The sequence below is a fragment of the Ailuropoda melanoleuca genome, chromosome 9 (genome assembly GCF_002007445.2).
Source record: "Ailuropoda melanoleuca isolate Jingjing chromosome 9, ASM200744v2, whole genome shotgun sequence".
Taxonomy (NCBI): domain Eukaryota; kingdom Metazoa; phylum Chordata; class Mammalia; order Carnivora; family Ursidae; genus Ailuropoda; species Ailuropoda melanoleuca.
In genome coordinates this window covers 12,785,171-12,809,759 of record NC_048226.1, presented here as the reverse complement: position 1 = coordinate 12,809,759, position 24,589 = coordinate 12,785,171, and the positions used below count along the sequence as shown (strand labels likewise).

The 24,589-nt window shown below is 39.7% G+C and overlaps 1 long non-coding RNA gene across 1 annotated transcript in view; it reads right to left on the bottom strand.

The window, feature by feature from the left end:
• Window positions 1–259: 259 nt before the first annotated feature.
• LOC117803724 overlaps window positions 260–24,589 on the bottom strand; it is a 43,826-nt gene continuing 19,496 nt past the window's right edge. Inside the window, exon 3 of the long non-coding RNA XR_004627703.1 lies at window positions 260–905. This is a non-coding gene — a long non-coding RNA (uncharacterized LOC117803724). The remainder of the gene's footprint in view (window positions 906–24,589) is intronic.

Here is a 24,589-nt window from a genome sequence, read left to right as displayed (position 1 = left end):
GAAACAAAGCCATAAAGCTTTCGTGAAAAGACAAAGTAATCATACAAGCAAAGGGAGTGTTTTTGCATTTTGAAGATATTCCATAAATATATGTAATGATGTTTATTCAAAAGGCTGACTCCACGAAATGGTACTCTTCAGTGACTTTATTTCTAAGAAAACATAGTTGTTCCCTTTCTTGTTAGAAATAAAACAGACTCTCAGATAAAGGATGAAATGTTTCTTTCTTTTGTAGCAAAGCGAGACAAATACACAGGTTTTTTTAAAAGACTAGTAGTGATTCAAAATATCATTAATTTCTTAAACAAAATAGTTTAAATAGATAACTATATATTTTGGTGTGCAAGCATTTGTAATTTCATATCTAAGTATTTTTAATGCATGCATGTACATATAGACATACACATGGTCCTCCTCTCATTTCGGAGCGTTTCTTTTTTTAATTTTTAAATAAAAAGGTTAATCTGATGTTCTTAAACTGATGGCATTCTAACCTTCAAAAGCATGTGTTTATCATGAGTTTCTACCACCCCAAATAGTTTTGACCTAAGGTTATAATGCAGGCACAGACTATTTCAAAGGGGGTAAAAATGGATGATAAGCAAACACTTCATTCTGGAGTCTCCGTATGTGTAAGACTCTTCAAATCCCCAAGAAGATTTTTCAGCATATCCAGAGAGTGGTGGAGGAGTTCAAACCCAGAGGGTGCAGTCAATCAGAGTCCTGCTGTCACATAACAAAGAACTGAGCCCCTGATCTCTTGCATCATCCTCTTCCTGCCACATTGGCTGGCCTGGGTCATTAGAATACTTGGGATTTCTCTCAAGGTGATGCATCATCAAAGGTAAGATTTTAAGTCTTAATCGAAAACGTTCACCTCTCACGAAGTCCATGCCCTTTCCATCCTGCAGGTCGTAGAAGAGAGGGAGAAAATGGTGAAGGGAAGGGTACTTCTTAAAACCACACTCTTAGGATATTAAAGAAACCCATGTCCCTCCAGCTCTGAGCCAGGTTTCATTTTTATGTGCATGGAAATTGTGGTTCCACGGGGAGCACAGAAAATAAGAATTGTGGGGATTTTGCCTCATCCCTGAAGCTTATACACTGAGGATGGCAGTAGGTAATGAAGAGGCCTCCGATCAGATAAGGATGCACTGCTTCCTCTGTACGAATAACTGCACCCCACGCCACGGTGGCCAGTCTTCCTTGGGACCGGCCATTTTACATCAGGATTAACTGGAAGGGGGAATCCAGCCACTGTCAAGATTGACTAAATGAGGGTAATTCATCATGCATACCCATTTACACAGCACACTCAAAGTGTTTTCCCATGCCTTTCAACTTTTCCTTCTCCTGAAGGCCAGCTTCCTGCCCCATTAAATTTTTAACCTTTGGATCCCTGGCATGTTCTGGACTGACAATCGCATGAACACATGCAGTGCGTACCTCGGGGCTCCCCCCACCTCCTCTTCCACCCCACCCCAACCTCCAGGAGATCCACGGAGAAAACTAATTACGCTTTCCTAAGTAGGCATAGTACTTCTATTTAGCAGAAGCTGGGACCCTATGTTGACCTAACACTGAGCGTTTCAAGTAAACTGCCAGAACCCCCATCAAATTGCTGAGAGTAATTTAGAGTATGAAATGTGTTAAATTATTCAAAGGGCTGAATAAGCATAAACAGGCAGTACCACAGGAGAGGTACACACACCCAGCGAAGCCGGGCTGACATTTAATACATCATATTAGCACTCCTGTTAGTGCAAATCGCCCACCTCACAGCACACTGCCCTGCGCACTCACTAACAGACGCAGAGACGGTGTCGTTCTCCATCAAGATTTCTGCTAACTATTTCCATTTTCAATAAGTTGTCCCAGCCTCCACAACTGCCTTCTCTTTGGGAGATAGCTCTCTCCCGAATAAGTCAAAAAAATGTTAATGGCTGAATAAGAAAGGATTTGATTTTCCCTCTCCTTTCCAAGCCAGCACATTGTCTAGCCCTGTCTAATACCAAAAGGAACTTGTTCAAAGAGAAAAGATTAAAACCTCTTTGCTTGAAACCCTAAGGAAGTACACATTTCCAGGGTCCTAACTTTTGTATTTCCCAAACGAGTCTCAAATGAAATGAATTCTGAAAAGGTTCCTACAGAAAAGAAATTGGTGACTCAGGTCAAAAAAATGCAGATTGGTTGTTTCAAAAGTGATATGAACAATTCACTCATCCAACTTAACAGATTTTTATTTAAGGTCCATGATACACCAATCCCTAGGTTTGGGATGGGGGATAGAGTAAAAGGTGGTATAGAGAAAAGTGAATCTCAGAGATGAAATTACACTGCCCTTGTCATTGAAAAATGAGCATTATAAGGGTGAGGGGGCCCAAAATAATTCCAAGGCAATGCAGTATCCCATAATAGGAGTGTGTGAAAAGTACTATCTGGCTCAGAGAACATAACAATCAATTCCACTGGGGAGATGAAGCATGCCTTACTAAAGCCTATAGACTGAGGTATTGGACTCTTCCCCAAGATTCTTATCCCCCTACCTCTTGGACCTGTCCTCCATCCTAAAATTTACAGCTGGCTCCAATCCTAAAGGCCACACGGAGCACGTACAAGATGGTGGTCCTCTAACCAGCCCCCACCGCACCAAACGAGATAGTCCTTGCCCAGACAGTAGTGTTCCCTCTCTTCTTACCATTTCCACATCTGTTTTCAGGTTTTGCCATTCCCCCTTCGTGGATTTGCTGAAGTAGCCATACACAGCAGACCTCAGAGCTCTAAACAGCCTGGTAGAAGGTTCTCACACCAACCAAGCAGCAGAGCAAGATTTTCACAGTGCTCTCCTCTGCTGGGCTACCGTGGAAGTCTCCAGTGCTATACCATAAAGCTGAAGTTTGCGAGCCACCACCAGAGAATATAGGGCTCAGTGATAATCGTGCCAAAGTGGTTGCATGAGCAAAAAACCAGACCCAACTCTATGTTTCCCATAAAAGAATCATGTCAGCTTTAAAAAAACACATAGGTTCAAAGTGAAGGAACAGAAAAAGATACGCCATGCAAGTGAAAACCAAAATGAGGCACTGATAGCTGTACCTATATCAGACAAAACAGATTTAAAGACGAACAACAACAAGTAATGAGGTAAGGAAGGTGATTATATAATGATAAAAGGATTAACTCATCAACAGGATCTAACAATTATAAATATACACACATGGCAACATCAGAGCATCTAAATATATTAAACAAATACTAACATCAGGAGTAGAAATAGACAACAATACAATAATAATAGAGAACATCAATACCCCACTTTCAACAATAGATAGACCATCCAGACATAAAATCAATTAAGAAAATGGACTTGAATTGTACTTAAGACCACATGGACCTCAAAGACATATACAGAACTCTCTGTTCAACAACCCTATAATACACGTTCTTCTCAAGCACATATGGAACATACCGCAGGGTAGATCATATGATGGGTCACAAAACGAGTCTCAGAAAATTGTAAAAAACTGAAATCATAACAAGTATCTTTTTTCACCACAATGGTATGGAACAAGAAATCAGTAACAGTAGGAAATCTGGAAAATTCACAAATATATGGAAATGAAATAACACACTCTGAAACAGCCAATGGATCAAAGCAGGAATAAAAAAGGGAAATCAAAAATATCTTGATGCAAACAAAAACATATCAAAACCTATGGGATGTAGCAAAAGCAATGCTCGGTGGGATGTTTTTAACAATAAATCCTTATATTAATGAAAAACAAAAACACAAAAAGGTCTCAAATAAGCAACTTAACATAACCTAAACCTAACAACTTAAGGAATTAGAAAAGAAAAATGAACTAAGCCTAAAATTAGAAGAAGGAAGGAAATAATGCAGGTCAGAGAGGAAATAAATGAAATAGAAATGAGAAAGGGAAGGGAAAGGAAGAGAAGGGAAGGAAAGGGAAGGTCTACCACAAAAATACAAAAGATCACAAGAGACTATTTGAATAAATTATATGTCAACACATTAGATAGTCTGGAAGAAATGGGTAAATTCTTAGAGACATATGATCTACCAAGCCTAAATCATGAAGAAAAAAAAATCTGAATTGACCAATAGTGAGCAGGGAGATTGAATCGGTAAGCAAAATCCTCCCCAAAAAAAATCCCAGGACCAGATGATTCCACTGTTTCACCAAATACTTAAAGTAACACCAATTCTTCTCAACTCTTCCAAAAAATTGAAGGGCAGGAAATACTCTCAAACTCATTCTACAAGGCCAGCATTACCCTAATTCCAAAACCAGATAAGGACACTACAAGAAAAGAAAACTATGACTATAAATGTAAAAATTCTCAACAATGTATTAGGAAACCGAATTCAACAGCACATTAAAAGGACCATACACCATGATCATGTGAGATTTACCCCTGGAATGCAGGAATGGTTCAACACACACATATCAAAAAATGTGATACACCATATTAATAGAAAAAAAGATAAAAATCATATGAATATCTCAATCAATGTAGAAAAAGCATTTGGCAAACCATAACATCCTTCCATGATAAAAATGCTCAACAAATTGAGTATATAAGGAACACACCTCAATACAATAAAACTCATTTATAATAAGCCTATGGCTAATATGACTCAACAGTGAAAGGTTGAAAACTTTTCCTCTAAGATCGGGAACAAGACAAGGGTGCCCAATGTCACCACTCCTATTCAGTATAGTACTGAAAGTCCTAGCCAGAGCAATTGGGAAAGAAAAAGAAGTAAAAGGCAACCAAATCAAAAAGAAGCAGTAAAATCATCTTTGTTTTTGTGTTATCATTATGAATATATATATATTCATACCTAAAGACTCCACCAAAAAGCTATTAGAACTAATCAATAAATTCAGTAAAGTTGCAGGATGCAAAAATCAATATACAGAATCAGCTGCATGTCTATATACAAAAAATTAAACATTTGAAAAGAAAAGGTATCCCATTCACTGTGGCATCAAAATAAAAAAATACTTAGGAATTATTTTAAGCAAGGAAGAGAAAGTTGAAAAATATGAGTTTGATGAAACAAATTGAAGAAGACAGAAGTAAATGAAATAAATAAATCTCATGTGCATGGATCAGGAGAATTAATATTGTTAAAGTGTCCACCTTACCCCAAAGCATCTATAAATTCAGTATAATCCCTATTGAAATTCCAATGGGATTTTTTTTCACAGAAATAGAGAAAAACCATTCTAAAATTTGTATGAAATCACAAAACACCCCAGGTAGACAAAGCATTCCTGAGGGGGAAAAAAATTGAGGGCATCACACTCCCTGATTTCAAACTATACTACTAAGCTTGAGTCATGAAAACAATATAGTACTGGCATAAAAATAGACACATAGAGTTATGGAATAGAATCAAAGGCCTAGAAATAAACCCTCACATGTATGGCCAACCGACATTTTACAAGATAACTAAGAATACTCAACAGGAAAAGATTCACATCTCTTCAATAAATGGTGTTGGGAAAACTGGATAATCACATGTGGAAGAATGAAATTGGATCCCCTATCTTACACCACTCACAAAATTAACCAAAAATAAATTAAAGCCTTAAACATAAAACCTGAAACAGTAAAACTCCTAAAACAAAACATTGGGGAAAATTTCCTTGACATTGATCTCGGGGATGATTTTCTAGATGTTGCACCAAAAGCACAAGCAAAAAAAGTAAAAATTACTAAGTGTGACTACACCAAGCTGAAAGGCCTCTGGACATCAAAAGAAACAATAAACAAAATGAAGAGGCAACCTATGGAATGTGAAAAACTATTTGCAAAGCATATATCTGATAAGATGTTAATATCCAAAACATATAAGCATTCATATGGAAAAAAATGCTACTTAAAAAAATGGGCAGAGGAACTGAATACACATTTTTCCAAAGAAGGCATCCAGATGGCCAACAGGTACATGAAAGGATGTTCAATGACACTAATCATCAGGGAAATGCAAATCCAAACCACAATAAGATATCACTTCACACCTGTTAGAATGGCTATCACCAAGAAGACAAGAGGTAACAAAAGTTGGGGGAGGATGTGAAGAAAAGGGAACAGTTGTTCACTGTTAGTGGGAATGTAAATTGATCCATTTACCATGGATAAAGTATGGAGGTTCCTCAAAAAGTTAAAAATTTACTACCCTATGACCCAGTAATCCCACTTCTGGACACCTATTCAAGGGAAGTGAAGACAGGCTGTTGGAAACATATCTGCACTCCCACATTTACCAAAGTAGTATTCACAATAGCCAAGGTATGGAAACAACCTAAGTGTCTATCAATGGAAATGTATGAAGAAGATATCATATGTATATATGACTATATTATTCAGCCATGAGAAAGAAGAAAATCNATGACAACCTCATTGGCAACAGAGAAATGAAAATTAAAGTCCCACGGTATACTTTAAATCCAACAAAATAACAAAACTTAGAAATTAGACACTGCAAGTGTTAGTAAGGATGTGGAATGGCAGTGTAAATTGGACCAACCACTTTTTTTTTTTNCTATGGAATGTGAAAAAGTATTTGCAAAGCATATATCTGATAAGATGTTAATATCCAAAACATATAAGCATTCATATGGAAAAAAATCCTACTTAAAAAAATGGGCAGAGGAACTGAATACACATTTTTCCAAAGAAGGCATCCAGATGGCCAACAGGTACATGAAAGGATGTTCAATGACACTAATCATCAGGGAAATGCAAATCCAAACCACAATAAGACATCACTTCACACCTGTTAGAATGGCTATCACCAAGAAGACAAGAGGTAACAAAAGTTGGGGGAGGATGTGAAGANCAGAGAGATTCTTCGTATTTGCATTATAAAACATGTAACAAATGCTTACAGCAGCATTGTTTCTTATAGCAAAAAAGTAAAAGCAACACAAATGCCCATCAATAGTTGAAATGGTTGAATAAAAGAGGACATATCCATGGAATAGAAACTAAACAGCAACAAAAATCAATAAACTACAGGTCTACACATTAACATGAACATGTCTGTAAAACATGAAGTTGAGAGAAATAAGACAAGACGTAACAGTAAAATGCATACAGTATAATTCCATTTGTATAAAATTTAAAACCAGGCGGAGCTAAACAATTAGATTTAGAAATTCATTAACAGTCGGTAAAACTACTTAAAATAAAGCAAGCAAAAAATAATAATNTAAGTTTAGATAAGCCAGATAGAGAAAGACAAACATTGTGTTATATCACTAATTATGTGGAATCTAGAAAAGTCAAAATCTTAGAAACAGAGAGTAGAATTGTGGGCTAAAAAACAGGGGAAATGTGGAGATGTTGGTCAGAGTATAAACTTCCAATTATAAGACAAATAAATTTGGGGGCTCTAATGTACAGCATGGTGATTATAGCTAATAATGCTATGTCATACACTTGAAAGTTACTGAGAGAGTAGACCTTAAACATTCTCACCACAAAACAGAATCGGAAATTACGTGAGATGATAGAGGCATTAACTAAAGCTACAGTGTTGTCTAACACTGTATACATGTTGTGATGTATACATCTTGTGATGTAACAAGATACATCTTGTGATGCATCTATATCTATATATATATATATAGACAGATAGATATATCTACACATATATGTACATATATATATCTACATATATATGTCTACAACATATTGTACACCTTAAATTTACACAATGCTTCACATCAATTATATCTCAATAGAAGTGTAAAAGGTAAAATAAAATAAAATAAACATTAAGATGAGAATCAGCATTAACAGGGAAATCATATTGCCTAAGTGGGGATGTGATGGGGGCATCACAACACCATTTGACTTTATCTTCAAAATGATGGAAAGGGATGGAAAGATGGGTTAACATGGTGTATAAGTGTGGTTTCCCTTTTATAATGTGCTGTTGTTGCTGGAAGATGGCAGCCCAAGCCAGGACTATATATTTGATGTCCCCTTGCATAGAGTTTTGGCCATGTGACTAGATCTAACTGAAGGGATGTGATCAGAAGAGAGGTTTCCTTTTAAAGCAGGAATTTTAAGAAGTGGGTGGGTGTAAGAACCTCCTGCAACTCTTTTCCTCTGCTGCAGGCAGGAAGCATGGGNCCAAAGAAGGCATCCAGATGGCCAACAGGTACATGAAAGGATGTTCAATGACACTAATCATCAGGGAAATGCAAATCCAAACCACAATAAGACATCACTTCACACCTGTTAGAATGGCTATCACCAAGAAGACAAGAGGTAACAAAAGTTGGGGGAGGATGTGAAGAAAAGGGAACAGTTGTTCACTGTTAGTGGGAATGTAAATTGATCCATTTACCATGGATAAAGTATGGAGGTTCCTCAAAAAGTTAAAAATTTACTACCCTATGACCCAGTAATCCCACTTCTGGACACCTATTCAAGGGAAGTGAAGACAGGCTGTTGGAAACATATCTGCACTCCCACATTTACCAAAGTAGTATTCACAATAGCCAAGGTATGGAAACAACCTAAGCGTCTATCAATGGATGAATGTATGAAGAAGATATCATATGTATATATGACTATATTATTCAGCCATGAGAAAGAAGAAAATCCTACTATTGGCAACAACATAGATAGAATGTGAGGGCTAAGTTTAGATAAGCCAGATAGAGAAAGACAAACGTTGTGTTATATCACTAATTATGTGGAATCTAGAAAAGTCAAAATTTTAGAAACAGAGAGTAGAATTGTGGGCTAAAAAACAGGGGAAATGTGGAGATGTTGGTCGGAGTATAAACTTCCAATTATAAGACAAATAAAGTTGGGGGCTCTAATGTACAGCATGGTGATTATAGCTAATAATGCTATGTCATACACTTGAAAGTTACTGAGAGAGTAGACCTTAAACATTCTCACCACAAAACAGAATCGGAAATTACGTGAGATGATAGAGGCATTAACTAAAGCTACAGTGTTGTCTAACACTGTATACATGTTGTGATGTATACATCTTGTGATGTATACATCTTGTGATGTAACAAGATATATCTTGTGATGTATCTATATCTATATCTATATAGACAGATAGATATATCTACACATATATGTACATATATATATCTACATATATATGTCTACAACATATTGTACACCTTAAATTTACACAATGCTTCACATCAATTATATCTCAATAGAAGTGTAAAAGGTAAAATAAAATAAAATAAACATTAAGATGAGAATCAGCATTAACAGGGAAATCATATTGCCTAAGTGGGGATGTGATGGGGGCATCACAACACCATTTGACTTTATCTTCAAAATGATGGAAAGGGATGGAAAGATGGGTTAACATGGTGTATAAGTGTGGTTTCCCTTTTATAATGTGCTGTTGTTGCTGGAAGATGGCAGCCCAAGCCAGGACTATATATTTGATGTCCCCTTGCATACAGTTTTGGCCATGTGACTAGATCTAACTGAAGGGATGTGATCAGAAGAGAGGTTTCCTTTTAAAGCAGGAATTTTAAGAAGTGGGTGGGTGTAAGAACCTCCTGCAACTCTTTTCCTCTGCTGCAGGCAGGAAGCATGGGGCGCCATGGCCCTAAGGCACACTAGAGCCATATGGTAGGAGCCACCTTTCCTAAATCATCAGATGGACAAAAGCAGTTTCCTAACTGCAAATGCAGAAATAAGAACTGTATTTTGCTAAACCACTGAAATTTGAGGTTTGTTTTTTAAAGCTGTCAAAGTTACCTTAACTAAAACAATGAACTTTAGGGATTTTGTTTGTTGTTTGTTGTTGTTTTGTGTTTTGTGTTTGTTTGTTTGACCCAGCTGATTCAACCTCTCTTTTCTCCCAGGCTTCACAGAGTACTTCCATATTCTCCCCAGTGACCTGCCCCCAAGAGCAACGCTGGTCCAAGTAATATCCAAAAGTAAGCTGAATCAATGTCATTTTAACAATGGTAAGTCCTGGGGCACCTGGGCAACGCAGCCAGTAAGCATCAGGTAATGATCTCAGGGTTGTGAGATCAAATCCCGCATCAGGTTCCATGCTCAGTGGGGAGTGTGCTTAAGATTCTCTCTCTTTCTGCCCTCTCCCACTCACACGCATGCTCTCTCTCTCTCTCTCTCTATAAAATACATCTTTAAAAAACAAAACAAACAAACAAACAAAAAAAACCAATGGTAAGTCCCTCTCTCTAAAAGGCAATATCTTCTGTGGTGTGTAATATTATCCTCCTTCTACTGATGAAGAAAAAGAGACCCAGGAAGTAAAGCAACTCACCTAAATTCTCACAGCTTGTAAAAAGCCATGCTGGACCTGGTTGGCCAATAAACATGACAACCTCATTGGCAACAGAGAAATGAAAATTAAAGTCCCACGATATACTTTAAATCCAACAAAATAACAAAACTTAGAAATTAGACACTGCAAGTGTTAGTAAGGATGTGGAATGGCAGTGTAAATTGGACCAACCACTTTTTTTTTTTTAAGATTTTATTGATTTATTTGACAGAGACAGAGACAGCCAGCGAGAGAGGGAACACAAGCAGGGGGAGTGGGAGAGGAAGAAGCAGGCTTCCAGCAGAGGAGCCTGATGTGGGGCTCGATCCCATAACGCCGGGATCACGCCCTGAGCCAAAGGCAGACACTTAACTGCTGTGCCACCCAGGTGCCCCAGGACCAACCACTTTTGACAACAATTTGGCATCGAATTAAAAAGTTGGACTTGTATATAAACTATGATCCCGCAGTTCTATTAGCGGACATATAATCTAGAGAGATCCCTTTGTATTTGCATTATAAAACATGTAACAAATGCTTACAGCAGCATTGTTTCTTATAGCAAAAAAGTAAAAGCAACACAAATGCCCATCAATAGTTGAAATGGTTGAATAAAAGAGACACATCCATGGAATAGAAACTAAACAGCAACAAAAATCAATAAACTACAGGTCTACACATTAACATGAACATGTCTGTAAAACATGAAGTTGAGAGAAATAAGACAAGACGTAACAGTAAAATGCATACAGTATAATTCCATTTGTATAAAATTTAAAACCAGGCGGAGCTAAACAATTAGATTTAGAAATTCATTAACAGTCGGTAAAACTACTTAAAATAAAGCAAGCAAAAAATAATAATGATCATGCCTCATACTTTAGGCCAGTGAATGCCAGAACACTAAACCTTGATTTATCAGCCTCCTCTGCTTTGTCCAGCTCCCTCCCAAAGCCCTCCTCTGGACCCTCTGTCATAACCTTCTCTGGGAAAAAGAACTNAATGATCATGCCTCATACTTTAGGCCAGTGAATGCCAGAACACTAAACCTTGATTTATCAGCCTCCTCTGCTTTGTCCAGCTCCCTCCCAAAGCCCTCCTCTGGACCCTCTGTCATAACCTTCTCTGGGAAAAAGAACTTCTCCATTATCTCCTAGAACTGTTCTTTCAAATGCTGGACTAGGGATCTCTTCTTGAACCCTACTGCCATTTTCATACCATTATGCCTCTAAAAACCAGCTTGTAATATTCTACTCAAATCTGCACCATCTGGCTTATATTCCTGAATCTTCTTTGTTGCTACCATCTACCAGCCTCCCAGTGACTCCCCAGTTTACTGAATGTGTTAGCTCCTGGCTCATATTTCTCTAAGTTGACTCTGTCATCATTTCTGATGCCTTTAATATGGGCATAGATAAGTCAGACAAGATAAAGACCTCATCCACCCTGAAGACATTCTCCTCTCATTCCAATTTAATCTGCCACTCCCATGCCATACCTTGTCATCACTGGAAATGGCCCCATCTCAAAAACAAATAATTCATGCACATCATCCCCCAAACATAACTTCTATCTTTGAGTTCGTTTGCTCCAATACTCTCATGAAATCAATTTTTAAACCACAATGAGATGTGTAGCTGTTGATCTCATCACTTTCTCACTATTGTATTAGCAGCCTCTATTTTTTCTTCCTTTACCGTGGGGATTTATTTAATGAGGTATAATTGACATATATTTAAAGTATACAACTTGATAAATTACAAATAAAGTTGCAATGAATATTCATATACAAGTCCTAAAAGAGGGGAGCCTGGGTGGCTTAAGCATCCAACTCTTGATTTCAGCTCAGGTCATGATCTCACAGTCATGATCTTAGGGTCGAGAGATCCAGCCCCATGTCAGACTCTGCACTCAGCATGGACTCTGCTTGTCCCTGTCCCTCTGTTCCTCCCCCAACTTTTGCTTTCATAAATAAATAAATAAATAAATAAATAAATAAATAAATAAATAAAATCTTTAAAAAACAAGTCCTAGAAGAGAAATGGCTGGATCGTATAGTAGATGTATGTTTAACATTTTTAGAAACTAGGAAATTTTTTCCAATGTAGTTGCACCATTTAACATTCCCACCAGCAACATACAGGAGTTCTAGTTTCTCCATATCTTCCCCAAGACTTGAAATAGTCACTTTTTGTTTGTTTGTTTGTTTTTTTGTTTTTAGCCATTCTGCTAGATGAGTCGAGTCCCTTTCTTTCTTCACTTGTCTTCATACCAGCTTAGAGCCCATGTCTCGTTCATGGAGTCGTTCCCTTTCACTGTTTCTCTCTACCATGTTCGTGGATAATCCCATCCATTTCCACGTTATGCATCCCCAATTCATGCATCAACTTCAGCTGCCCCTTCATGTTACACTCTGTTGCCTACTAGCTTTGCATTTGTGGTCTCACAGCATCTGTAATACCGCATATAATAAAACAACTCCTCATATCCCTTCTGAAACCCATCCCTTATCTCTATCCCAGTTTTCTTCATCTCAGATGTTTCTACCACCTATTCAGGTGAGCAAGGCAAGCACCTGGGAGCCATTCTAGATGACCCCTCTTCCATATTAGCACTTGCCTCCGCTGCTACCTAATGTATTACAAAATTGGATCAATTCTGCTGCAAACTTTAGTCCATCCATTTCTGTTACCTTCCACCCTCATAGTTCCAGCCCCCATCATTCCTTGACTGGACTATAGCAATTGCCTCTTAACTGATTTCTTCTGTTTCTTATTATATTCTTCTATTGCAACCAAAAAGATCTTTTAAAAATACAAATCAGGTCAGGTTCCCAGCATGATTAAATGCATGCTTCCCATTGCACTCAAAATCAAATTCCAATTTCTTACATTAGCATACGTACCAGCATCTGGCCCTATCTACGTCTCTGACCATATTTGTGTGCTGTCCTGCACACTTCACTACTCTGGGCCTTCTTCTAGTCCCCCACTTAGGCCAAGTTCTTTCCGGTTTAGCAAAACAGAGCACCTTGTTCCCCTTCCAAGGCTCTTTCTCCTGAGATTTTGCATGCCTGACTCTTTGTCATCCTTCAGTCAGTTTCCTTGATATCATCTCCTAACCACCCAGTACAGCCCATTCTCCCCATTACACTCTATCTCAGCAACCTAGCTATTCCTTTATGGTACTTCTTAATCTGAAATTCCTTATTTATTGGTTTGTTTAATAGATATTTATTTTTCTCCCTCACTACTTTGTAAATTCTCTGAGGAAAAAGGATTTTGGTGTTTTTTCTCAAAATTGTGTACTCACCTACTTTCCCCTGACCTTAGGATATCACACACAATGCAAAAGGTCTTGAATCTTTGTTTTATGGTATAAGCATTAGCACGCTGAGGCCATGAGGGTTAACAAACTCTCAGCCTACACTTGAGTAACTATTAAGCTACTAGTCACCAACATAAAGTAGAGTTTTCTAGTCACATGCTCTAGAGATGTGGGTTTTGTGTTTGTTGTTTGTAAACAATTAAATCAATTATTTTTCCATTTGCCTTTTTGGTTACCAACTCTTACATGCTGTAAGATGGGTTCTTTGTCCTTTAAAAAATTCTTATCCTCAAATAATTCATCCCAAGTGCAATGTATCTGTCATGTTTTTCATCATTTTCAATTTCTTTAACCATCTCTACCAATTATGATTATACCTTTTTATTTACATTCATTCCGATCAGATTTGATAACATTAGTATGTTTTTAAAACCTCTCAAACTTGTACCAGGTGCAATGAATATATCGTTAATGGCCTAGACATAAATGACGAGTTATTTTTAGAATCGTCTTTGGTGTGGTCAGAGTCGATTTATTTTTGCTTTGGAATACAGCTTTGCTTGTGTCCAAAAAACTGTATATGGAGAAAGCAGGTAAGTAGATTCTGAATTTCGGCTTACACAATTGACGAGAAAAGAGTTATTTCCTGGTTAATTATATATCATAGCGAGGTCCAAAAGATTTCATGAATATTCACAAAGGTTCAATTTAGAACTCCATGAGAAGTTGATCTTTATACAAGTTAAAATTGGTGATTCCCTTTTCCTATTTCCCTTCTCTGTCTTGTCTTTGCAGTCTGCTTTCCTGTATCCCAATTTCCCTCCCATTCTGTAAATGCTATGCAGATATACTTGTCCCCACTCTTCTCTTTGTTCCATCTCCCTCTGCCTTGTCCCCCACTCGCCGATCTCCATATTATCACTGTGCCCCTGCATTCCAATAATGTTCTTGCTTATCCTTGATGTTAGCTCATTACTATAATGCTTGGTTGCTCAAAAATTTCATTATCAAGCTTCTTTGTTAAAATAATATCCCATGACTTAGAATATATATTTCTACAAAAATTCAGTGTTCTAATAGTCTACAAAATATTTTATAATCTGTTTCCACATTAGCTAGCTATTTGGCACGTTAAGACCATAGGACTTCAATGCATCAACTTAAGCCACTGTAGTTATTCTTTGCATTAAAATTAATTATAAATAATTATATAGAAGTATGTAGAGCAAATAATAACATATTAACATTATTATTTATTATAGTATAATTATGTAATTTGTTGAAATTCTGTGAAACTATAACCTCAGAGAACTAAGTATTTTTGCTTTGTTTATCCTTTTGGGTTTATCTTTTCATTTTTTGCATGCTAAGGGTTGGACCCTGTGTCGTTGCTTATTTTCCTCAAATCAACGTCATAAGAATGATACAGTATTTATGAAAATACTTGTTTATTCCCTTTTCTCTTTTACCACGCAAGCTTTTGAAGACAAGGTATTCTTTATGCTCCTTTAATAATCATTAAATATGGTGAAATTATCTTTAAAAAATGTATCCAGTGTATAATTCATAGGAAATACTCATTAATAATTAGTTTACCAAATACTTTAATAAAAGAATAGAAAAGGTGCAATTTTGTCCTGGAATTGAAAGCCAAATTGTGGGAGATGGCAGGACAGGACAGGGGGAATGGGATGCAAAAGGCATGGTATAATGAAAAAGCCAGTCATAGGTGGAGAGGGATAACCAGTTCATTCTTGAAGGTTTCTACACAGTTAACCTGCTTAGTGGGGGATGGGGGGTTGAGGGGAAGCATAGGGCCACCAGATTCTGCAGGGCAATAGATGGCCATTGTGGCATTTCTCGCAAGGAAATTGCATGATATGATGATCTGTGTGTTAGAAAAACAGCTTTGGCAGCAGCGTGGGTGATTGGGACCTGGGGAAGCTGGATGATGAGGATTTTATCTGAGGCAGAGGCCAAGGGGATGGAGGCAGGGGCCAGAGTTGAGCCGCGTTGACTGAGTATATCAAAATCAATAGATTTTGATAAACAGCAATTCCTGCCTTTCAGTAAGAAAAAAATACTCCATTATTCTTGGTCTTTAGGAAGAAAACACACTTAGGTTACATGGGATTTTTGAAATCTAGTGGGGATAAGTTTCAAGGATAAAGGAGACCTTGACTAGGTGGAGATTTGGGGTCCTCCCACCCTCACCCCCACTTCCTCCATCCCCTCTTCCAGCTGAAAACTTTTTCTCATTTCGGAAGCATCTGAGATTCTGCTGAGTTAGGGCTGGCAGACAATTCTCTGTTGCTTCACTGCTCAATTAAAATAACAACTTCCAAAATCCATACAGTGAGTTCATAACACAGAAATAGAAAAAAAAATCCCAAGAGGATTGGTAGAAACTCCTATTACTGGACTTATTAAAAAGAGGACCATAGAAATCCTTCGCAGTATCCTGCAGGGACCAAGCCAGCGCTGAAGGAGGAGCCCACGAGGGGCTTTTTGATGTAGAGTGATACCTGCCAGAGAGGCATGGAGACATTTCCTTTCTGAGGAAAGCTGATTATAACCATTCTGGTATCCACTTGAACACTGCTGCCTTCTCGAAAATGTATACACATGCCATCTGAGGGTGGGAATCCTGACTAGCTCATTTCCATGCAAATGCGGGGCTGGCTTCCCCTCCCCGAGACTCCTTCACACACATACCAACATAGATGCATGCACTTGAGGGGTGAACTTCCCCTGGTCTTGGGGGCAGGGGTGGGATGGGTATTCGGTTCACATCTCTCTGTGTGGGTCCACACTGCAATGTGCTTAGCTGCTGTAGCCTCGTTAATAACCAGCATCTTACCCCTTGTGCTTGCTGTCCCTCGGGACTCAGTCTTCCTCGCCTGGAGCTCAGAGAGGACCCTTTTTCCCACTCTCCCCAGACAGCACCATCACTAGGGTATCTGTGTGACCTAATGAGGGCTATGGCGTGAGGCAGGGGGGCATCAGCACCTATCACAATAGAAATCAATGTGAGCTGAAGTCGTAGATGTCCCAGAGCTGCCTGCCTTTGGAAGCTTCTCTAGTCTGGCTCTCTTTCCAAGTGCTATTTGCTGCTTACTCTCCCACCAGGAGTCTTTCCCTTCGTCACTCTCTTGCCTCTCTCTAGTCATTCTGAAATCCAAATCGTATTGTCAAGGGACAGATTTCACGTTGGTATCATTGTACCAAACAGACTAATTCAGTTGCCTTTGTTAGAATCCTCTTCTTCAACTCCTTAGCAGCAGAACAGGGGCAAGTTGGAACTGGCAAAAATACGTATTTTTGTATTTTCTTAAATATAAAAAAGCCAACTTCTCAGGCACCTGGGAGGAATGCTATCTTCTTCTAGAAGGCTTCTTCTTCTATAACTTCTAGAAAGTTATTTCTTTAAAAAAAAATTAATTCTTGGTGTGTCTGGGTGGCTCAGTTGGTCAAGTGTCTGCCTTAGGCTTAGGTCATGATCTCAGAGTCCTGGGATCAAGCCCTGGGTCAAGATTCCTGCTCAGCAGGGAGTCTGCTTCTCCCTCCCGCTCTGCTCCTACCTCCCCCCCACCCTGTGCTTTAACTGTCTCTCTCTCAAATAAATAAATAAAATCTCTTTTAAAAATTTCTTCTTGATTTTAATTCTTCATTATTGATTATTCCAACCCAGTCCTATTGGTCAACAGAAAACAAACAAATCATCTCTAACCACCCCAGCTGGAAAGGGTGGTATTTTCTCCGGACCATGACCTTTGGCTGAAACTTATTGTCTCTAGGACCCAGGACTTCTCTACCATTAGCTTGGGCTGTTAGTTCTTGATGAGCTAAAGCATCACTCATTCAAGTGTGTAATCATCCATCGGATTCTTAATGGGACAAGCTATGGTCACTCATTCATTTGCCAGGTGCTCTTTTCACTTTCTCTAGGCAGAGTGTTTGCTCCCTTGAGGGTAAACTGCATGCCCTTTTCTTCTGTGTGTTTTCCCAAGCAGCTGCCAGGAATGCAAGAAATGCTAACTCACTATGGCATTGAACCTTCTAAATTCACCTCTAAATATATTAAAATAGGGGAAAGGGGCTTCAGATCTTCAAAAATTAAAAGCACAAATGATTAAGGTAAAGTTGTTTAAGAAGGCTGCATTTCAGCACAAAACTCAGTCTGTTTTGAACAGATAAACTGACAACTTCACTATTCCCATTTTTTTAAATGATGCTTCTGTGACCTATACTCCGAATGATATTTTTATGACTTGAAGAAAACTGACGGGAAACCGAGTTGAAGCTTAGTGACTGGGAGAATCTGACTCATTTTGAATCAAAGAGAAAAGGCATACATCGATGGTTCTAACCCTACCAGGTTAGAACAATTTGTCTATTGGCTAAATGCTGTGTCAAACTTACATAGCAGTTTCTTTTAAGTCTCTCTTTAATTTTAACAATAAAAGAAATTGGAGTTTTGATCCAATATTTCCAGATATAAAAGTGCAGTGTTTTCAGAAGTCATTTGATCATTTATTTTGTAGTGCATTTTTTTGGATTCTCTTTGATGTCTCAGGTTGATTCTTCAAACAGAAATTCAAATTAAATTTAAATGAGACAATCTGATTTTCCAGACCTGAGAGAGTATTCACAAATATGAAAGAGACAAGGAAGCAGCAGCCCAGTTGTTCAGCAGAAAGGAGGTGGGGGGAAGGGGCTTGAGGGAAGACATACATATATATATATATATATCAGCTGCACTTAGTAGAAGACTCAGCGTAAAGAGCTGAGTGCAAACCCGAGAGCACACTCCATTGAGGGCTGGAGTCTGTGCGCCCAGCAAAGACATTATTGCCATGAATTCTTACTACCTCCTGCTAGTCTCTAACCAGCTATATTTTTCTATGCTTCAAAAAAAAAAAAAAAACCGGGGCGCCTGGGTAGCGCAGTCATTAAGCGTCTGCCTTCGGCTCAGGGCGTGATCCCGGCGATCTGGGATCGAGCCCCACATCAGGCTCCTGTGCTATGAGCCTGCTTCTTCCTCTCCCACTCCCCCTGCTTGTGTTCCCTCTCTCGCTGGCTGTCTCTCTGTCAAATAAATAAATAAAATCTTTTTTAAAAAATCAACTTGTTTAATTGACTCTTTAAAAGTACTAAAACATGATACTTGGACCAACACAGTATAAAGGAAAGTCTATGTTCCAGGCATGGCCAATTGCCTCCCTAGCTGTTATCTTAAGCAGTCACTTCATGGTAGGTTAAAGATGTCTGCAAACCTTTTGCTACCCCGTCACAGTGAGGTGTGAGCTACCCATTCTGGAAATCTAGATTGGTCTTAGTGAGTTGTGGTATGAGTATGACTTCCAAGCTAGTGGTAAGAAGTTTTCCACCTTAGTCTCTTGGAACATTCTTTCTGGAAGAAACCAGGCACCATGGGAAGAAGTCCATCTCTCAAAGACCACCATGCTGTGAGGAAGCCCAAGCTAGCCATTTGGAAAAACCCTATGGAGAAAGATCAATGATCAGTCAGCCCCAGCTGTTCCAGCCACCCCAGCCAGGCAAGAGGGTGAATAACTATCTCAGGCACAGTATAAAAAAGAACCAAGGGACCCAACTGAAACCAAGGCCTCAGACATTTGGTCCCAGTCAATTCATCCCAGCCATTTCTCCCTCTTCAAGCCATCTAGATGAGGCCATAGTCGTTGTGGTCCAAAGAGGAGCAGTCTCCATAAAATCTTACCCAAATTCCTGACACACCAAATCTTGAGCATCATAAAATGTTTGTTTTAAGTCACTAAGTAATAGGGAGACAAGCAGGATACACAGGCAATAGATAGCCAATACAAAATCAGAACACACAAACTCACGGAGCCTGAGTTCCCTCTCCTCTGAAAAGTGAAGGACCTACTGCTGCAGGCACTTACAGCTGCTCATGATGTCCTTTTTCTCCCCCATCCATTTGAGCACATGTTGCCCAGCCAAAAAAACCATAGTTGTCAAACTCCCTTACAGCTAGAGAAGTCTATGAGACTAAGTTCTGCCAAAAGAGATAGAAGTGAAAGCCAGAGACCACACAGCTGGACAATACTCTTAAAAGAGAGAGGATGAAGCCTTTTTTTTTTTTTTTCCCCCTCATGCTTCTTTCTTAGAATATGGATGTGATAGCTGGAGCTCAAGCAGCCATTTTGAAACATGAGGAGACATGCTAAGGATGATAGAACATCAAGCTAGAAAGACACCTATGGAGCCCTCCTATTTATTGCCCTTCTGAGTTATTTTACATGAAGAAGAAATCAACTTCCTTCTTGTTTCAGCCATTGACATTTGGGTGAGGAGGAGTCTAGCACACCTAATACTAATAGCTGCGCCTACCTCACAGACGAGGTTGATGCAGGTTGATGAGTTGATGAGGTCAAATGGAAAATTTATGGAAGAGCACTCTGCCTCATATTCAACAAATGCCATTCCCTTCCCTGTCTTCCTCCCACATCCCTAATATCCTATTACCTACAATAATGGACTCTAAACTTTCTCAAACTACCTAAACTTCTGAAAACATACTGGTATAAGTATTTGGGAAGAGAAGATGGAGCACAGCTTCATATTTGTGGGGGGTTTCATATTTAAGATGGAGGACCACTTAGATCAAATCCACCTCTGTATGGATTAGGACCACTTCAAGCACAGGAAAGGGAAAACCATCTTTGAATAGCCCATCTTCAAAATACCAGTAATCCGAGAAAGGTATGCCTGTGGAAAAGTTTAACAGACCAGAGAAAGCTGGGTTGTATTAGGATCCATGGAACACCCATTGGTGCCTCTAGCTGCATAGTCTAGTTGGGGAATTCTATAAGGAAGACAAGAATGAGGATATCATGCTATATCAGGGACTTAGTATTTTTTTATGACATTCAACTCTAATAGCAACAAAGAAATTAGGTTATGATTCCCACTTCCTGATAAGGAAATGAGGCTCACACAAGTCAAGTAAGTTGCCTTAGATAAGAGAGCTGCCATAGATCATTTTGCAAACCAGATCTGTAGGATTCCTTAATCAGTGTTATTTCCCACATACCCTATAAGAGAAGGCCAGAGCAGCCAAAACAATGGCATCATTGTGAACCCACCCAGCAGCCTCCAGTCGAATCTTCAGGTCCCCCAAAGGCAGTCACAACCCAGAAACCCCTGGGTCTCCTTGTCATCCTTCTTTTCCATGACTGGAGGTGCAGTTGCCATAGTGATTTTCTGGCACGAACTCTGCACTGTTGGTGCTTTGACCCTGAGTCACTGAGAAAGGGGACCAGGTTCAAGACTCTACCATTGGGGCAGCAACTAGAAGGAAGAAGGAAGAAGGGGGAGGGTAGTCTATCCTTTCAGAGAAATGAGGCGAGAGGTGGTTTATCCACAGATACCATCCTGAACAGAAGACAGTGTGCTGCCTCCTTGATCGCTTGGTTTGTGGCAGGAACAGAGCCTATGGCAGGTGTCAATCAGCCAAAAGAAAACAAAGGTCTCCCCATCTCTGCTTCAGTTCCGACTGCTCTCAGACCATGATGAGGATTCATGGGGGAAGAGGATCTCAGCAGTTAACCAAACCTTTGAAATATTTCTCCACTCCTTCCTCTTTTTGCCATTCTCTGTTTCTGCCTTAGAGCAAATCCGTCTTTCTTTTCTGGACTCTTACACACACTTGGGGGCTTCTAATTTGTCCATCCTTCAACCCCTCCCTCCAACCTTCTGGTCCTTGTGGCACAACCGCTTTCATTACGAACTTTCTAAAACACAAATCCAACCAGGTCTTTCTTCTGCTTAAAAATCTTCCCAGGAATTAGGCTCCAAATGAACGTCAGCATGACATTTCTGATCTGTCTCTGCTTCTCATTGCTGGCTCTTCTCCTTGAAAAGCGCTCTGTTCCCATCACTCACGACTGCTCCACTTTCTCCAAGAATGGGTGGGCTTTGCAATATCCATCTCTTTACAAGGTTCTTCCCCTGCCCCCCAATACATTCCTACTCATCTCTTGTCCTTCTGGGAATTCTGTCTTTCTGTGGAGTCTCCCTGACTTCTCCTAGCAGAGTTTCTGCCCTCTTCTCTCCTCCAGCCTGTCTATGGGTCCTTTAGTACAGCACATGTCCTTTCGTGGGGTCATACAGATTTGCTTGGGTTCTTCACTCCCTGTCCGAGCTTACGGGTCTTTAAGGTCTCACTGTCTAGCACAATGTTACTGCAATAAAATAGGTGCTTTGTAAATTTTCTTAATAAGTAAGTGAATTCTAAAGCATTTGGGCTGCTAGATAAAAGATAAAACAGATACATCACTTACTTATGGGATTTCTTGCCCGTTTGCACACTCATCGTAATTGCTATATATTTACTATCTAATAGTTGGGAATAAATACACATTACATCATTTCTCTATCCAACACAGCTAAATCAGGTCAGTTTAATGCAATCTATAAATGACAAATTTGCAAAATGCCTCTCTCCATAAACCTAATTTGAGACAACCACTGGCATAAACTTAATGAAGGTTGAAAATAAAAAGAACTTCAAAGTGGCCTGGTTTTCCCCATAGGGGAAGTTATGGAATTGCATGCAATAATCTCTATATTCTTCTAAGTGATGAAGTCGAGCATCTTGAGAATTGTAGGGGAAAAAAATTGAGAAAGGCAGAAACACAGTGAGGAAGAACGGGTAATCCTGAGTTTATGCACCATGTTTACACCAGCCGTGGCAAGGCTGGTCCACTACTGGTTCCAGAAGCAATACTGTCTTAATGAGACCTTAAATAACATCCTTCACTTCACCTGAATCACATGGTGGCAACCCTAAGAAAAAATATGCAAGTATTTTCATTCACTTCTAATTGCACACACATTAAAATGTAGGTCCCCTTTCTAGTACTACTAGTATGACACAATAAAATACTACCTATTTTTAGAAAAAATCCATACTACATAAGAAATATAAGATGGAACAACTATGTCAATTTGGGTTTTTTTTCCCCCTGTATTGTATAGACTATTAAAAATTCCAGAGGAAACCGATAGAAAGAACATCAGAGTTATTACTCTAACTTAACTCTCTAGGTGAGGTATACGTCCTCCTATTTTTGTAGAGCTACCAGAAGGAAAAAAAAACTCATTTTGCAAAAAATAAAATAAAATAAAATAAAATAAAAATCCTATGATTAATGGCCTCATCTTTATAAAATTGCTGTAATTACAGTTTTGTAGTTTAATTCTATCAGTCTCTTCTGGAACTACAAGCGTTGGGATATTATCAGGAACCGTCCTTTTGCGGTTTGCATTGAAACCCACCTCCGCCAGCGCACAACTCCTCCAGGAGCACCTGTGAGGTGCGTACCGTCATTGCACAGACAAGGAAACGGCAGCGTTGAGTAAGTACCCTATGCATTGGAGAAGCCCAGATTCAAACCCAGGAAGGCTTGGCTTTAAACCAAGCTCCACCCACGACTCCAGGTAGGACACCTGCATAGCAGGTGCATCCCAGCTCATCCCACATTCAGCAATCTCGTAGGTTTCTGGCTGTGGGCGGGGTCTTGCACCAGAAGGGACACAGCTCTGACTGTGACATGAGGGTCCTGTCCTTCCTGGAGACCTTCCTCGGCAGGCAGACAGTGTGGTTACTAGTGAGCCTCTTCTCCTCCATGCCAGGAGGCAGCCTCACCACACTCAGCCCAACATCACTCCCAACCAGCCAGGGAGGACACAAGTACAGGCTACTCTGAACTGCCACCTGAGATGGGATGCTCAGAAAGACTGGAGAACAGGGTAATGAAAGCAAATGGAAATGGGATGGGATGTGATGGGGCTCCTCACCCACCCGGGATGCCGTCCTCAGCAGTGGAATGTTCGAGCCCTCACCCACCCAGGATGCCATCCTCAGCAGTGGAATGTTCATATGAAGGAAGGACAAGAGCCAAAAGAAGCATCCTTGGCCCAGGCTTATTCTAGAAAATGTGGCACATCAATTCCACCTATACTACCTGCCAACATTTTTGAGTTCCTGCAAGGCCATCCTAGCCCAGTGTCACCTTTTCTTGGAAACCTTCCTAGATGCTCAAGCCAGTTGATCATTTAGCTTCTGTGATCCTGAAATACTTTGTCCCACTCAGCGTTTCCTATGATTGCCCGGAGTCAAGTTAGTTGGATATGCGGCATCTGTGTGTTTCTCGGATACACTCATATCCAAGCCTTTCCTAGAATATGACCACAGCTCTGACGGCCATGTTACCACCTCCCAGAATTCTGGGCTGTCTCAGGTAAGGAGAGGGGTGTAGGGCCCTTAGCAACAATTCTGTCCAATTCTCACCAATTCAGGGAATGGTGGGTGAAGCTGTGGGACATTGTTTCTCGACTGTTGCCATATTTTCCAGCTTGGGCTTATCTGTCACCCCACCCTCCAAGGCCCAGGTGGTGGGAAATGGCCACCTCCCTACCTTCAGTGGTCACTGGGCACATCTAGCTTGACTAGATACTCTGAAACCCTTACACCCCACATTCAACGTTCAGAGCCTTTGTGAAGGGAAAGAAGGACTAACTCACTTGCTCTCTGAGTGACCATTTTCTTCTTTTTTTTCCTCTCCCCTCTTCCTGGGATTCCAGCAGAGAATCTTTCCCAGTGAGTCTACCGGCTCTCAGAGACTTTCTTATGACATCAACCCTTCTCTGAGAGGGACAACTCACTGCCTTATCAGACTGTGTACATTAGATCTCTTAGAGTAAAGACAAAACTCCCCCAGCGGTCATCAAGACTCCACGAGATCTGGGCATCGTCTGTCCTCTGACCTCACCTCCTGCTACACAACCTGAATCACTCCACTCTGGCAGAACTTGAACAGACCAGACAAACCCTCACCTCTGAACTTGCACTTTGCTATTCACTTTTGGTGGAAAGCTCTTCTTCCAGGGTCT